The sequence below is a fragment of the Ambystoma mexicanum genome, chromosome 4q, assembly GCF_040938575.1.
Source record: "Ambystoma mexicanum isolate Mex_15411 chromosome 4q, UKY_AmexF1_1, whole genome shotgun sequence".
In the NCBI taxonomy this organism is placed as follows: domain Eukaryota; kingdom Metazoa; phylum Chordata; class Amphibia; order Caudata; family Ambystomatidae; genus Ambystoma; species Ambystoma mexicanum.
Window position 1 is genome coordinate 522,376,133 of NC_090928.1, and position 18,344 is coordinate 522,394,476.

The window sequence follows — 18,344 nt, forward strand, 5'->3', positions numbered from 1 at the left end:
ACCCACTCACAAAGCCATTGAAAAGATTGTATTTGATAAAACTATAACAAGAGATTTGAGGGGACTCACGGAATTCTGCCACACAGGAGATTTGGAGGTGTTGCACAATATGTGTCTAAAGTACAGGCCAAAACGATTGCATTTTGGCATGGAGGGCATGATAAATCGGACTCTTCTAGCGGTCTTGGCACATAACCATAATGTTGGCCGTCAACAAAGTAGGACGACCGGAACTTTAGGGACGCTTCGCTACAATAAGGCCTTCACTAAAAGAAGTAAACAATGGGTGATCAAACCAGTGTTTGAGGATATGCAATATGAGTTTATTGAAAGACTTATTGTTGACGTCCTAGATAGGCACATAAATGGAGTTGTGCACGAACCTGTGCAGGGGACAACTGCATTGCCACCCAACATTGCCTGTGTTCCATGTCCACCTAAAGAAGAGCTCATTGAGAAATACACATCACAGTTTAAATGATTGTAATTTGATTGTCTGTTCTCTCGAGTCTCCTCATGTTGCAGGCCCATTGAATATGTGTATCTATGTAATGTGTAAATAAAAGTGATTGCTCAGTGTACATGCAATGTGTCTCTCCACCGTTGCCCCTCCCTTCACCGTGCAGTTGTGCGAACCACCCGGGTGTCACCTGTGACTTTGCTCTGGAGTCTCCTCATGTCGCAGGCCCATTGAATATGTGTAGCTATGTATTGTGTAAATAAAATTGATTGCTCAGTGTACATGCAATGTGTCTATCCAACCTTGTTCATTTGCGCATTAAATTAAACCAAACAGTAATATAAATCATTTTTCAAAAAATATAGAATGTCTCCGTATTTATGGTTCTCTGGGGCTGCAAATGCACGCAGACAAAATGCAAAGATGGAGTGTAAATTTCAAGTCCTGTGAGATGGCCTTACACTGAATGTAGCTAACTAGGAATGTGTGCTCGTTCAAAGTGAAGGTCAGCTGCTTTGATTTTTTGCTCGGGTGCCGGAATGGCCCACGACTCAGTATAAGGTTCTATTGTTATTTGACCTTGACAGGCCGGGACCATCCCGAAAGACTTCTTTTTGTGGGTGTGGTGCAATAACGTAAACGATAATGAATATAATTTCAGAAACGAAAGCCATTTAATGTTCGTTCATTAGAAGAAATAACGTCGGCATAGAAGGAGTGGTATTTCGGGGCTGCCCTACGCACAGACACAATGGAAAATGCAAATATAATGTAAGTAACTCTTTAGATGAGTTTATACGCAATTTAATTACTATACAGTAGCTTTAAAGACGGGTTAAGTTGTACTTGTTCGTTCTATGTGGCATATTGTTTTGTACCGCGCACTATCTTGAGGAGAACCATCTCCTTTTACGGAAGCACCTCAAAACCTTCCTCTTTGCTTCTGCTTTCTCTCTCCCTCTCCCCTGCTACAACTGGTCCACTGTCTGCGACCTCGGTCCTGGGCCCTTCCACTCTCCACCTGCACTGCCTCCCTGTCAACCCCTGCACTGGGGGACTGTCTCAGTATCCTACAGCCCCCCCTTGACGTATAATACCCAGTTGCACTGTCCTAGCTATGAAATAATTTCCCGACCTAATATATGAAATGAATAATTTTAATAAAGATCTGATGGTGAGACTAATTTCATTTTTTATGTTTTTCAAACAGGTACATCATTCATTATTGCATGTGTCACGAGTACCAGACACCGGCGGATGGGTTTTTTAACCGCCAGTTGCTTCTCCGCGTGAACAACGTTACCACCCTGACCATTTTATGGGACGATCGCCAAGTACAAGTATGCCCTTACGCGGTACTAACGGCTAGATGCAACATACAGACCGTTGTGGTGGCCTAGTGCCTCGTTGTTGGAACAGCCATGCGATTATCAGTGCGACCGAAGAGCTTATTTTATCGTAAACCAACACCCTGTGTACTGCACACGAACATCGCTTGCCTCAAGACGAACTATTTTGGATCGAGAGCAAATAAAAATGCAAATCGCTGAATATTCTCAAAACATTTGATGTCAAATAAATGTACTTTACCAAATTTACAATCTTGCGGTTTAATTTAAAAGTACAGTTTCATATTCCCAATTGTGGCGCGCTGTGTTGTGTGAGCTCATCTGTGTTGATTTCCGGGTTCTGTGTGGAGTCGCGTAGAAGACGCCTGGGCGCGTTGGCCTACGCAGCTCAGTCACGTCACGGATAGAGGCGGGAATATGAATGTTTTGATAAAGTCTGTTTCAGGGGCGGGGGATTTGATTTAGTGCCGCAAAAGCAGGTGAGCCAGGGCGATGGGGGGAAATGATAGGATTATCAGAAAATGGCGGCTGATTTCGAGTGCGTTAATGGACGAAAAGTCGGGTAAGGTCCATAGGAAAGTTTTCTACGATCTACCGAGTTATGCTTAAAAACACATGGCCGAACCGTAGGGACAATAAAAAAAAAGTCCCGGAACTATCCTTTAAGAAAGTGGTCAGGAGATTTAAAATGCAGGCAAAACTGTTTGTAGCAACAACCAATCTGTTTGTGTTTCATGGCAATTGGAGGTACTGCAAACCTGCCTACGACCATACATATCAATTCAACATTTAATTTTCAATACCTTGGTCACGGACAAGTCCTCCCTCTCAGGCTTCCATTTGAGGTATTCCTTTGCCCATACCATTTTGCACTAGAATAAATGAGGCATAGCCTCTTTGTAAAAGGGCCTCATTGGTGTCCCTCACCAGACTAATTTCCAGTTTAGAGTAAAAGTGAGTTGTGGCCTTGTTTAGCGCGTCCCTATCATTAAATTCTATCAATTTCAAGTCTGCTGAGGAAAGGACGGAAAGAGATGGTATACCTCAAAAAATTCAAAGAATCCCTGATCTAACCAATGGTATGTCCAGATCATCAGTAAATATTGACTCAAATTGTATTCATAAATGTAATTCTATTCTAGGTTCCGGTGAAGTTACCAGACCGCTAAGGACCCTCTGTACACTAAATGCTGGCATCCTCAATACCTCCTCTGACTTTACAGTTGTGACATTCACCATATAAGCTTGTGTAGGGGAGGCATGGTATCACATGTATGTCACTGACACAAAAGGTACAATTTGTAAAACCTTCATTAAAGTTTCAATGGGGTTGGGGAAACTCCTACTTTGCCCTGTAGCTAGGATGGGAGTAGTCTCGACCATCACATAATAAATAAAACAGTCCATGGTGTGTCCGTCAAATAAAAATGGCCTATACTAATAAAAACCTAATGCCTGCCCTATACCTTGTACAAAAAAATGTGAAAAGGAAAATGTGTATGTAAAGGAAAGTCAGTGTTCAAATATAAAGAATAAATGTGGCTGAGTCAGCTCTCCTCCCCCCGTTGTACAGCACGGAGTAAGGCGGTCCCTGTAGGCAAGATGACACACTCTGGCTCAGGCTCTTACCACAATATGCAGTTCAAACCGTGTATCAAGGACTGCCTGGCCTTTCACGTTTAAGTCTCTTTTTCCTGGTTCTCAAACACAGTTAGACAAAAAAGTTCACATTGGTCCCCCTCTGTCGGGCTCAGACCTTTCACAGCAAAACAAAACACTTTCAGGGGTTTCCTTCCCCAAGCTTAATTCATCTCCTTTATGAGATTGCCTTCCCCTAATTTATTACACCTTGGGTCTCCCTTAGTTGGGCTCAGACCATTTCCTGATGTCGAAGACTTTCAAACGTGCGTGGCTCTTTTCTACGGACCTCTGTAGGACTACTTTGATTTTCCAGCTTTAAACTCACAATCCTATGTTATTTGCCCAGTGCTTCCTGGTCTGGGTAGTTCACTTTATTATGCACTGTATCATGCACCAAAGTTCAACGTTCACCTTTTTTACTCTCCACTTCTCTCTGGGTTACTTTCAATCACCTCGCTTTTACAGTTCATTCACTTTATCGCTGCAAACATTTCACCTTTTACAGAGACTGAGTGCGCTACTTCCTTTCGCCGAACCACTCCGTTACTCAGTATCCCTGACTTTACAGCTATCATCACTTCAAAGTTTAATCACTGGTCTGCCTTTCTTCACGTCTCATCCACACGCATGCAGCCTTCAATTGGGCGATGTAATGTTGCCACTTCAATCTTTCTACAGCACACACTGGTCTCTCAGGTCGCTTGCCAACTCACTGGCCGTGTGCGTTTTTTTCTTGTCTTTCTTGTCTTCCAGTCTACGAGTCAAGGTTAGTACCACAGGCTTGGCCTCGCCTCCCCAACCTTGCCGTTAACATGGGAGGGTCGCTGGCATCCTTGAAACAATATGAAGTCTTCTAGTTTGGGATTCAGCCGTCTCCATGTGTCTTTCCCAGCCTTTTGGAGGCAACAACCTCCGGCAGGGAACTCTTGGGGTTCTCCACCCTGGGTTTGTTGGCCTGCTTCAGTAGGTTTGCCTTCACCCTGGATGTTCTGCTCTTACTCGTGTTTCACCTTGCTCAGAGTGTTTCTCTACGTTCTGCCTTTTATCTGTATGAGGAGAGCAAATTGGCATCAGTTGTATGCACTTAGATTCAAGTGCCTCACCCAATCAGCGGAACATGTCCAATGCGATGTGTAAGAGGTAGTGTTGTTACTCTCTGTCACCCTCTTCCTCTGCCCAGTGTTTGTGTAGAAAGGGGATGGGGGGGGGGGGGGAGTTGGGACGTCGAAGAATCCTATGAAATAGGAGGGATCATGGGTACGGGAAAGGGAGGAATACCACTCTCGCCATCGGCTACCTCACCCCCACTCCCTGAAGACCCCACACCCACGTGATCCTCCTGCACTAGCCCACTCCAGGGTCTGGATTCAAAGGCGATGGCCATGCCCTAGCCACCTGAGAGATCCCTGGGAACTAGCGGGCGAGACACCCTTTAGTTTCTTACACTTGCATGTCAGGAACTTGTTCATAGGGGTGGGCTGTTGCCGTATCTTTTGTCAGAAGAGAATCAAGAGCCTGGATATGCGTAGTTTCTAAAACCTCCTCCAGGCCTTTAGCGGCTGTGATGGATGGAGACAAGACTCTTATATCTTTCCTTCATTTTAATTAGTTATTTTTCTTTGGATTCTTTTTTTAGGATTATTATTTACCTGGCTTCCTTCTGCCTCCACTAAACCCTCATCTTCTGTGATGGCAGTCAATAATCCATTTATGTCACTGCGTCACAACCATTTTTTTCTTATTCTTCAAGTTCCTTATTTTTGAAGGTACATTAGTATCAGACTTGGAGAAGAATAAGGTACTCTTAGAATTCTCCGCAGAAATGTACACAAACCAGTTTGTCTCGGGGAAAAGGTCTTTTTTAAGTTCTTAGATTTTTTCTTTTTAGCTTGGGCCGCATGATTTTTTTGGCGCCTTGCTCACCATTACTTCAACCCTCCCAATCATGCCCTATTCATACGATCTTTCTATCCAAGTAATTGAGATCAAAAGGGCTGTGGAGCGTGAAAGTGGGAAAGGATGCCATTACCCTTGAATAAAATCTTTGATCCAAGGCCCTATACACTGATATGATATGATATGATATGACATTTGTAACGCGCCTATACACAGGTGTTTCAAGGCGCGACGAGGCAGGGAGGGGAGGAAACAAGGGGAGACAGACAACGATCCTACTAGGCCAGGTGTCATTCAGATCGCGCAAGTGCAGCGGTGGGGGAGGGGGAAAAGTGCAAGGGGAAGGGGAGGGGGGGAAGTGCAGTACAAGGTAAGTGGCGTAAAGTAATAAATAAATAGGGCCAGCTGGTGGCAAGTGCAAGGTAAGTGCAGAACAAGTGCTGGAAAAGGGGGGGGGGCTGTAGGGATACAGAGACAGTCCCGCAGTGCAGAGGGGTTCCAGTGCATCGGTGCAAGTGGAGAGTGGCTGGGCCCAGGACCGAGGCCGTTAAGAGTGGTCCAGTTGCATAATCAGTGCAGTTTCAGTGAAGAATATTAGCTGTTCATCAGGGGAGAGGGAGAGAGAAAGCAGAGGCAAAGAGGAAGGTTTTGAGGTGCTTCCGGAACCGGAGATGGTTCTCCTCAAGTTTCAGGGAGGCAGGAAGGCTGTTCCAGAGGGAGGCCCCTGCCGCGGAGAGAGATCTACCCCCAACTCGTTGCTTCGAGAAGCGGCTGACCCTGAGGGAGTTGGAGGCGGATGAGCGAAGGGCTCGGGAAGGAAGAAATTTGGGAAGAGAGAGTTGAAGGTATTTAGGACCAAGGCCCCAGAAGGCCTTGTGGACAATGCAGAGGGTTTTGAACTTTATCCTTGCAGCCACTGGGAGCCAGTGTAGAGATTTCAGTCCTGGAGAGATACGGTCCCTGGGCTTGAGGCCAAGGACTGCAGAGGGTTTTGAACTTTATCCTATCCACTGGTGAACTAGGAGGAGACAAGTGCTTTCATGAGTTAAGACCTCTCAAAATCGCTGCCAGTTGGGAGTACTGTGACTTCACTGCTCCATTGATATTTTCGAGCAAGTGAAGTAACGATTAGAGAACTAGATTTAGAGCAGAGACAGAGTTTGCCCTCAATGTTGATCCAGCTGGAAACACTGACTTATCCGAGGTATCAAAATGTTGGTATGGCACCTCATGATTAGTACTTCCAGGATCATAACCATTACTGCTCCCCCTGAATCCCATAATAAATTATCCAAAGGAATAAATAAGCATGGGGATGCACTTAGATTTGAGCCGTAGCGTCCAGATATTATATTTCATTCTCTAAGCTTAGGCAGGCGTCCATTTAAAAGGGAATGGTGAATGGTGTCCTGATGTTCAACTGAGGTAATCTTTGCAGACTTACACAGAATCTCCCTTATCTAGATCAGGCCCATTGGTATCTCCTGCCACCAAACAACAGAACTGTCTCCTTTTGGGGAAAAAGGAGTTCATTTTTACTTAGGGATCAACTGGCCTACTTTTTGTAGAGTCGCCAGAATGCTCAGATAGTTCCTTCACAATAGTAATATCCTCTTTGTTACATAAGTTGTAGCGTCTTTTACCCTTTTCATGTAGACCAGACTGGGGGTGACCCATTTTTATTCCCTGGTAGTGGAAAGCTTTGGGAGGCTTTACAAGTCCCCACCAAACTCATAAGGAATACTTGCCGGGCCACCAAACTCACTGGCTCCTACTCATTATCTGGAGCACCAACAGTCAATCTACACTAAAGGGTTGAGTGATTTATCCTCATCGTAGGCTCATCATTTATCGACATTCAGTCCAAGGCGGGTCAGCAGGGAGGTCTACCAGCTCACCACACCCCACCTGGGTCTAGCAGGACTGCCTCCCTGCTGCCAACCGCTGATAATGTTTATAACTGCACACCGCACCGTGTGGTGCTCTGTGCCCGGAATAGGTTTTTAATGAGGCTATGTTACCTCAATGACCATCCATAAGGCAATAGGTCCAAGCAAACAAACATCAGCAGTAGAAGAAACAACAGGCTGCTACAACTGCACTCTCGCACTCCTGCAATTTTTACTTATGTCACTTGGATAAGAAACATGCATCCATGAACTGAAAAAGCCCGACCCCTTTTAAGCTGCATTGTTTGTAAATGATTCACACCACCTCTTATCACTTGAACAATGACAAATTGAACCCTTCTGAATAGGATCCCCGTTCATACCCACCGCCAGGCAAGCAACCAGGTGATCATGACTGAACACTATATGCCCCACCTGTTTCCCAATTTATATCATCCTGTGTGGTAATTCATACATTTTCTTGTTTGTGCTCCCGTTTTGTCTCACAGGCAGTACTATGAAGTAGGCATTTAGGTACATGTTTGCAACTGTTATAAAACCCGAACAAAATAAAACAGGACTTGCACACATAAAAAATGAGACTGCTAAACATTTTATTTATTTTGTATTTAGTGATTTGACTTGAAAAATCACACCTTTCACTATTTAGACACAATACAAAATAGATCACATTACATTTACAAAATAGTCACATTACAGTAATCAATTACATTAAACAAACTCCATAAAAATGACTTAATTAATTCATTAGAATCAGGCAAAATTTCTATTACAAATCTTACAGTAGCTAAAATAAGTAACGCTTGATAGCCCACCATAATTCTCTTTCAATGGTCAGCTCAAGTGATAAAAGGTATATCTTGGAAACATTTGGTGAAGTGTATCTGTCATTTCACTGCCAAAGATGTGCATTCTGTGTCTGCATGTCTCAAGTTTCAATGACAATAGGATCTGTGATGAATCGAGGGAATTCACCATTTCTCCCGATAGCGGAGTCCCCCTCTTTGGGGCTAGGTAGGTGACCCCACTCCTCAACGCCCTCACTGGGGTAGAGGCATGAGCGACCTCACTGGGAGAGACTCCCCCTCTGGTTACAAGGACTCCCGTTCTTATGAGGAACTCCCTAAGCAGCATTTCACTAACCCATCTTCAAAAACATGCAGAGAAGATAGGAGAACAAACCAGCATCTGTTATTCTCTGCCAAACACTCTAATTATACCTGTGAAGGAAAACATATATGGTATGAATCAAACAGAGAAGAAGGACTTTCACATTATGCTGTGGAAGCCCCACAGCAGCATCATAAAACCTGGAGGCAGAGACATTGTGTGAGAGAGAACCCACAAGTTTCTAATCAGCGGGCAGAGGTACATTGAAGGAAACTTGGACATGAAGTGTCTGAGGGTAAGGAAAAGCCCAAGTGCAGCTTAGATACCTGTTATATACCCCCGTGACATTATCCCTGAACAATCCAGGTAATGCGGGAAGTGGGAGACCTGGAAGGGGGACTGAAGACCATTGCTGGAATGCTCATACTTGTTGCAGTCAAGATAAGGTATCAAGAATAAATAAGGAGAGTGAGAATCATTACTGGAATGTTCCTACTCATTGAGAGATAAAGTGTCAAAAGATATAGTATTAATAGTGAATCAACAACAAGAGAATTAATACTGGAACCCACAAACTCATCACAGTCAAGATAAAGAGTGGACATTGAATAAAGGGACAATCTTAAATCTGAATGAAGAGCAAGAAATAAACTTGTCCCATGAAAGGAGAGGCACAACCACAACTAGAACAAAACAAGAAGAGACCAAGAAGGAAAGAAAGAGTAATCGAGTGAAAGAGATGTTTGAAACCTTGAAGAACCCATTATCAGAACTGTGTGATTTGATAAAAGTCTCATAATCTGATAAGTACTGGGATTAGGAAGAGGGCTGAAGAGTAATGCCATAGTAGTCAGGCAAATTTTCCTGATAGCCCACACCTGAAAGAAGCAGAGAGGCTTCAAAGGCCCCCTCGGGTGCAAGCAAAAAAGGAGCTGGAACTGTGACTGGGGCATTTGCAGAAGGAAGAAGGCACAGTGTTGGCAATCCGGCGGAAGTGGGAGAACCAAAGGGACACCAGGATTCTGATGCAGCAGATTTCACCTGCTTTATTTATTTATTTATTTATTACATTTATATAGCGCACAGGCAGCCCAGGGGCATTGTGGCGCTGTTACTTGTAGATGCACTTAGTTACAATGAGTACAGGTTGTGCCTTGGGTTACAGTGCGGCAGGATCCTGTGTTTAGCGATAGGAGGTATCATACATCATAATACATCATACATGAGAGCTTGAACATATGGTGTTGGTTAGTTGAACAAGGAAGTTTTCATGGCTTTGCGGAAAGCAGTCAGTGAAGGTTCAGCTCGCAGAGAGGTGGGAAGGGTGTTCCAGTGTAAGGCAGCAAGGTAAGGGAAGCTGGCGCCCCCTGCTCTGGCTCTTTTTACCTTAGGTACAGAAAGCATATTGGCATATGGTGTCCTAGTGGGTCTTGTCCTGGAAGGGTCCTGTTCCCTCAAACTCTGATGTGCAGAGACTGTACAGTGAAGGCGTGAAGGAAGGCTGCCTTTCCCCATTTGAGCCCGCTTGCAGAGATTGTGCAGCAGGAAGCGTGTTGAAGAACGAGGTGAGCAGCTGTCGTGAAGCTGTGGGGCCCAGGAGCGAGAGGAGCTCCTTAATTGAGTGACCGGACCGGAGACCCTTTCAGCGAGGAAGGGTGTGGGTCCCAAGTGAAGCCAGAAGCTGTAGAAGTTGTGCAACACGCATAGAAAGGAACACAGACGCCAGTGAGGTAAACCTGGCATTCTGATTCCTTGCACGAGCGCTGCCAGCAAAAGTATCCAGCTTAATAATGACTTGCTTAAGAGTAGAAGTGATGCAAAGTTGTTTGTGGAGTCTTTAACAATGGGACACTTGAAATGTAGAACTCACATGTGATCGGGTATTCTCTCATTCACTGGGGTGAAGACCAAACGCTATGAAAAGCTATTGTTAAACCTAAAACTTTATAAAGTACCTGAAGAAGTGGTTGTGTGTGCCTAATTATGATTCAGGGAGGAATAGTGACTTCTGAATCTTTATGAAAGCTATCAACAATTGCTAACAAAGAGGAGTCAAGTGTTTTAACATTGTTATTTGAGGTGGAAGAGAGCAAGCATTGACCAAGCCAATAGTGAACAAGGTATTCCCCGATTTACAAGCTGTAACCATTACCTGAAGCCAAGAGATTGGCAATAAAGCTTCTGGGTAATTATTCTGGCTAACATTGGGCAGAGGGATGAAGGTAAGGTTGGAGAAGGGAAACTCGCTGGTGATAACCATTCTTTGAAGTTGTTACAACCTACATTGACAAAGACCGTAAGAGAAAGAGAGAAGTGTGTCGCAGAGGCAAATCTAGGTTGCAGACAGACAAGAGAGGCAAATAGGCGGCCCCTTTGCAAAATATTCAGAGGAAGAATGCATTGTCTACTTGAAGGTGTTGAAGTATCCAAAAGTGAATCTTATCATAACCAAAACCTTTTTAAAGTCACAAAGTACTGAATCTGTAGTGGTGTCACAAAGTACTGTAGCTGTGGTGGTGGATTTTAGTTGTCAGTAGATTTCAGACTTTAGTAGCAAAAATGAAGGTGGAATATTATGAGGCCAATGAATATGTCCTCATAGTAATTTCTTGTAGAAGTTGAAGTTGTGGAAGTTAAAGTGATGTGAAGTCATCTGGTCAAAGATACCTATTGTGACTCCAAATCTTGTAAAAAGAGACATATTAACTGTTAACCAAGACCTGTGTTTGACTAACATTTACAGCATTTTCTTTCCTTTGAACTGTGGCAATTCTCCTTGGACAACTGGAAGTTGCTGCAAATCATCATGGCTGAGAATAACATTGATAGTATTTGGGTGACATGGGAAGTATTATCACCAAGAGAAGAAGATTTTCTGTTATTGGAACTTTGGTTAACATAACTCTACTTGACAGTGAAACCATCAAGAACTGGATTGAGACTGTATTACATACATGGATTTCCTTGTTTCTTTTTGTTGAACATTGGAGCTGAGTTTACCTTGAAACCTGGGGAGGGGGAGCCCACCCAGGTTACCAAGACGTTATCATAAACTGTGAATATCATTGTTGATGTTATTTGAATTGCCATATCATTTTCTTTGTGTATTTGATGTTTAAGTATGAGGGCCAGATATCCTGTTTCAGAGTGTTTCCCTTTAGTTTTGATAGGCAGGGAAATCCTTGCAGAGGGATAGTGAAGTGTTTAATAACATTTGTAATTTAATAAAATTACATATTTTGAACAATCATCTAAAAATTGTCCACCTCACCTTGGTGACCCCTCACATAAGGGAAAGATAGAAGTTTTCAACTTTCATTAATAAATATCGGCAGTAATATGGAAAATCAGAGTATGTGTTGTTCTTTCGACCCACCCCATCTGGTGTGAGGGGTGGGATTGTGACAACCTGATACAGAGTTGGCCCACATCATAGTATCCACAGGCCAAACATACCAGCTAACATCTAAGAAAAACTTGTTATATTCTCCAGTAGATGTAGGACCTCAACATCCCATTTGGATAGAATCCAATAATCGCCCTAAACCCAGTGTAAATAAGTAGGTTGGCCCTCCGATTTCACACCTTGAATCCCAAAACTGTTTTGCCTAATCGGAAGAATGTAGAGGGGGGTGTTTATAAAATCTTTAGTCCCCCGGGGCAATCGATACCTGGGAGGGACAAGACTATTCTTAGTCTAGGTTTCCACATAGACATCCCCTCCGGTTTTACGGTCTACGTGATTACGGCAGCTAAATCTTGGCAGAAAACTGGGTTAATTGTTCTTTCCCTTTTACACTATTAAGAAGTGTTCCAACCTGTCCTCCTAAATTATTCTCCTGAGCCCATCGAATTCCAGAGGGAGGAATTGCTGGCCTATCTTCTGTCTGAAGCCCTCCTATGAGAACCATTAAATCAGGAGAAAGGAGAGAGAAGTATCGTAAACTCGATGAGACCAGATAAGAGAGAAAACCCTCCTGAGAAACATTTTCCTTTCACTGATTTGGAGAGCGAGTTATGCCTCAAAAAATTTCAGACAGAATCTACCGCCTCCTTAAAGAATATAGAATCCTGCGATTATCAATGATCCGAGGAAATGTCTTCCTTGACAGAGAAAGAAAACTCATAGGGCCTTGAGACAACACCTTTTCTGTCCCCCAACAGAAATAGGTTTTCTATAGACTATAAAGAAAAGAGGGAAGAACAACTTATCCATGGGAATGTAACATACACATCAGAAGGGGTGGAGGCATCTAAGCCACTGGGAGCAGTAGATTTACAAGAAATTCTGTGAGATGGTGAAACCCCTATATATGAGGGGAAACTTCAGGATGCTAACAGACCCCTACAAACCTCCCTTACTTTCATTGGGGATCACAAATGTTATTTGTATGGAGAAGTAGGACGTCTTACCAGGCACTGTCCCCTAAATCTCTTACCTCACCACAGAAAAAAGGCACAGAGATAACTATAGATGCCGGGGCAGAAAACCCCAAGAGGTCCTTTGCCTCCCTCTTATATGCTCAAAACACACAAAAATGTCCAGCCCCGAGAAAGAAAGGTCCATCTACATCTCACTCTAAAAGTGTGAGATCCCAAAAACAAATTAAGAATCAATATCTATATGAGGGAAACCGAACCACTTATAAGGTCCCCGCTACCATACAACATGAGAGGGTTTGGGCTCATCCTGATACTGGGAGTAAGGTGTGTGCCATTCACCTGAGAGTAACATCCTTGGGATGGGAAGTGTCATCAAAAGGACTGGTTCACTGTATTCATGGCAATATTCGAGATTACTCCTTTACTCCAATACGTGTGACCATCTTGGGAGAAACTTTGCATCTAGATGTGGCAGTTATCCCTAACCTACCCAAAGACTTAATTATAGGTAGCAACATCCCACAAGTCCATCAATGATTGGCTGGGATCACCCAGAAGGAGCTTAAAACCATTTCTCTGCTTTTAGGCGATGAAAGTCTCCTCCTCCTACAGAAAAATCTTTCAAATACTCTCTCTCAACCTCTTGGGAGATTTCCAGAGAATCTGCCAGAGCAAAATAAATCAAGCACTCACTAACTCTCCTTTAGAATTCTGGGAACATTCCATTTACTTTTTTCACACACCACTTCTGAGGCTAGGGCGGTGAGCTCGAGCCCGCTCTGCATTACCCTCCCTAGGGATAGAGGCCAGTGGTACCTCGCTAGGAGAGAATCCCTCTCTGGGGACAAGGACTCCTATTCTTATGAGGAACTCCCTAGGCAACATATCACTAATTCCTCTTCAAAAACATCAAGTGAAGAAAGATATGAAGAACAAACAGGAAGCTGTTATTGTCTTCCAAACACTCCAATTATACCTATGAAGGAAAACGTATATGGCACTGAGATGAAGAAAACCACTGAGAGAATACAGAGTACGAATCAAGCAGAGAAGAAGGACTTTGACATTAAACCGGGGAGGTCCCACAGCAGTATCATAAAACTTAGAAGCAGAGATATTGTGAGAGCTAGAACCCGTGAGTTTCGAATCAGCTGGCAGAGGTATGCTGAAGGAAACTTGGGCACGCAGTGTCCGAGGCTAGAGAGAAGCCCAAGTGCAGTGTCTGACATGCCCCGTTGGAGAGGAGAGGAGACACCAGAAACTAAGGTGGACACAAGGCAGTCTGAGTGAGAGGTAAGTGGTGACGGGACTGCAAGCAAGTCGTGGTGGATCAGGAGGTCTGTGAAGAACCCTGATACCACTTCCACTGGGATATCACAAGAGAACTGACGGAAGAAAGAACGGAGAAACCGTATGTGACACTACAGAAGAAACAAGAAGCTAACCTAACACGCAAAGGAAAGGGTCCCAGTCTGTTAGGAACCCTGGTGATGTTCTCCTTGAACAATCCAGGTAACAGGGAAAGTGGGATACCCGGGATGGAGACCGAAGATCATTACTGGAATACTCATCACAGTCAGGGCAAAGTATAAAGAGTAAATGAAGAGGGCGAGAATCATTAATTCAATGAATGCTCATACACGTCCGAGTTGAGATAAGGTATCAAGAATACATGAAGAGGGTGAAAATCATTACTAGAACGACCATACTCAACACAGTCGAGATAAAGCATCAAGAGTAAATAAAGAGAGTGAGAATCATTATTGTAACGTTCATACTCGTCCCAGTCAAGATAAGGTATCAAGAATAAATTAGGGTGAAAATCATTACTGGAATGCTCATACTCGTCCCAGTCGAGATAAAGTGTGAAGAATAAATGAAGAGAGTGAGAATCATTACTGGAACCCTCAAAAACGTCCTAGTCAAGATAAAGGGTGGACATTGAATAAAGGGAAAATCTTAAATCTGAATGAAGGGAAAGGAATAAACTTGTCCCATGAAATAAGAGGGACAAACACCTAGAATAAAACAAGAAGAGACCAAGAAGTAATCGAGTGAAAGGCGGTTGAAACCTTGAAGGAACTGTTATCAGAACTGTGTGATTTGATAAAATAGTTACCAAGAACTACCCAAGGGTACTTTATTGAACTGAACTTGGTGAAGAACCATTTCACACGAGAAAGGAGTCCTTCTGTGCTTTTCTTGCTCTAATAGTGGTACGGTTAGGATAGGTTAGTTTGGACAGTGGACTGATCTTGATTTGGACTCTCACCGACTACTGACAAGCACATTAGTTTGTTTTGTTAGGTAGGGAACACACTTAGCATAGGGAATGATATGAGTTTCCACCTTTCATTTAATAAATACCAGCATTGAGAAGGAAAATCAGAATCTGTGTTCTTCTTCTGACCAGCCACATATCATTAAAGAATCTACATAGCCTCTGTGCTCTTGCAATCTTGTTACATGCCCCCAGAATTTCATTTGTGGCGAGCAGATTAAGCCTGAAAACTTTTATACAATGACCTATACTTCATGTCAGGGAACTTTTTAAAGTAAGGTGGCAGTGTTTAATGCTTTCTCTGTCCACTTACATACAAGTATAGTTTGTATGTCTTTATATCTTCCCCATTGTGATCCAGTCCACAGTCCAAAGTTTTTTTTTTTTTACTTTGGAAGGATGTACGACACAAGCTTCTGAGGTCAAATTTACAGATTCCAACAGTGACTCACCATAGGAGGTCTAATTAATTGGATGTCTGTTGTAAGGATTAGACATTGCAGATGTTATAACACTGAAATAATAAAGGCCCAGGAGGTTTAAGTATCTTCCTATGTAAGGAAAGACAGCTCCAGTTTACCATTGCCATGAGTGATCCCAAGCCCAATTCGTATCTCATGGTAATAGTTGGAACACAATTGGGCACATTAAGCATGCACCTCCAAAATGCACCCTCATGTTTATCCCAAATATCCCTAGTTCTATGTCCCATCACGTCCTCCCCTCCATATGTGAGAATGGGAACAACCATCGATTTTAAGAATTTCAGAACCGGCATTAATGAGAAGTGTCCGTAACACGTATCAATTCTCTTCGCTTGACTAGCAAGGGTTAGACACTTATCTTGGAGCCTCGAGTAATGTGCCATAGTATTGTTTTTTGCAAAGATTGAACACCCAAGATAAATAAAAGGCTCAGCAACTTCAAGCGAGGAGTTATACAGGCTTCAAGTGAATTTACGGTTGCTTCTATAGTTCTTGGTAAACATTAGTATCCTGGTTTTGGCCAGATAGATTTGTAGGGCGTAATTGGTTACACGTTCATCAAGAGCTTTGAGTTGGTGTTGAAGATCAACTGGGGTGTAATCAAGGAGGACTAGATCATCCACATAGTACAGCAAACTGACAAGCATATTTCTCAGTTTTGGCGTAAAGACTCTTGCCTGTCGTAAGCTCTGTCCAATGACATATATAGACATATTAAAGAGGAACAGTGCCAAGACACATGCTTGCCATTGTAATTAGAAATTGGTTTAAATAAAGTGCCCTCAGCGTTCAGTTGGATGTGGACTTTAGTGGCATTGTGTAAGTAACACAAGATATTTAGGAGCATACTTTGACAAACCGAATTATGAAGTTTGGTCCAAAGAAGGTATCTGTTGACACGGTCGGATGTCATGGTAAGGTCTAAAAAAGCCACGAAGATAGGTTGCTTTTTTAGAAGTGACCAACTTTGAAGCAAGGACAGGATTACAGTATTAGACCATTCAACAGGTTCCCAGATGCTTCTAAACACCTGAATGAAACTAATTGAGCACTTTCTCAACAGTAGCCCAATATTCAAGATGTCTTCATAATATGGCCAAATTCCTTCTACTAGCAACGTCTAGTAGGGCTATAGTGAGGTTGTTTTTAGGTAATGTCCTTTCATCTTTTGTGAAAATCTGTTATATATGATGTGCGAAGAGTGAAGCAAGATGAAGGTTTCTGATCAAATAACGCTTTCAGAATACTCAATCACATTCCCAGATGACTACTCATCTAACATTAGAAAGGCAGCCCAGGCCGGGGGCTCGAGACGGTTTACTATTTTTAATTAATCTATGGATGTCATTGAAGTCACAGCCCAGAGCTCAATATGATTCAGTCAGACCTGGAAAAGGCTAATTATGAATTCGGCACAGCATAGATCTCATCACAGCGCATACCCACGCATCTTCTGGGATCGGTTTAGTATAAGCTTGGGACAAATTAGAGCTATTCAACAATTTCCAAAAGGTTACAGTATTGTTGGAAGACAAACAATGAAGCATAGACTCTGAGTCCTTCTGCAACGCCTGATTTTTATAGCATTTAACCCAATTTTTTTTATCTTAATTTAAACTTTGCAATTACAAATAAAACTGAAAGTTCTCTGGTGAAAATGCCTTGTGGAATTCTTCCAGAGACCAATTGCTGACAAGGGGGTGTCGGTGTGAGTTAAAGGCTCTTGCTAAGGGAACATTCCACCTTAATTGATTTGCTCAACCATTTATTTCTACTAAGGGAGTCGTTGAATGGCCTTAGTAGGAGCAATCTTAAGATCAACGCTCCATTCAGCCAACAAAAGGTAGGTGGTCACTCTTGTAAACCTTAAGGACTTCTATATGAATTACATTTATCATAAATACCTTCAGTCGTGAACATGTAATCTAAAACTGACTTTGGTGTATCTTGCCACCTTGCAAAATGAGAAGGAATAGCTCCTTGAACGTTACTATTTAACTTATAGAAGCCCCAAATGTTCATGAACTCTAGCCAGGTGTTAGGCAGAATCCTATGCAGTTCCCTTAGGGAGCACTACAGAAGATTAAGACTACAGGTATATGCAATATATCCCCTTTGGTATCAGTCTGTACCAAAAAATGTTTTGTTGGTAGCTGTGGCTAAGCAGTCAGACTTATCTCAAGAGGGAGATGAGCAGTATTCAGGGTTTACACAGTAAGACTACAGTACTATGGAACAAGGAAACACTGACCAAACCTTTGTATCAAAAAGAATATATATATTTATTTTACACACTCTTATAAAAGCAAGTTAAAACAGTCAGGAAAAGTATACACAACTCCCTATTTAAGTTGTAGACAAGTTTGTGCAAGAGTGAAAACTGAGCAAAACAGCACAGTGTAAACCAAGCAGAAATGGCACTCTAACAATTTATTTCTTCAGAGGGAGGGAAAGGACAAGTCAGACAGGGTTAGACTCCTAAACACAGCAGCAACACTTCCCAATTGGATTGTGAACAGGTTAGGCAAGGCAGTACTTTAGCATAAGCAATACTTAGGTGAAAACAGAGCAAAATGGCACTTCAGCAATATTTAAAAAGGGAAGGAGGGTTGGTTATAAGAGTTTAGGTGCACCAACACATTTCTTGATGAAGAGCAATCTAGAGAAGGGAGTTGTAACAGATTTAGCCAGAGTCAATAGGCCTGAGCCAGAGTCAGTGGTACAAATCAAGTGCCGAGGATCAAACGGTTCTAGTATCTGCAGTCAAGTCTTTGTTAACGATTCGAAAAGGCGGTTGCAGAATGTAACAAGATAATGTTAAACGAAAGA

General features: G+C 42.8%; 1 protein-coding gene across 1 annotated transcript in view; it reads right to left on the minus strand.

Annotated features, from left to right (window-relative positions):
- Positions 1-18,344, minus strand: part of CFAP61 (cilia and flagella associated protein 61) — a 2,971,729-nt gene that overhangs the window by 132,942 nt on the left and 2,820,443 nt on the right. The gene's annotated exons all lie outside the window — the stretch shown is intronic.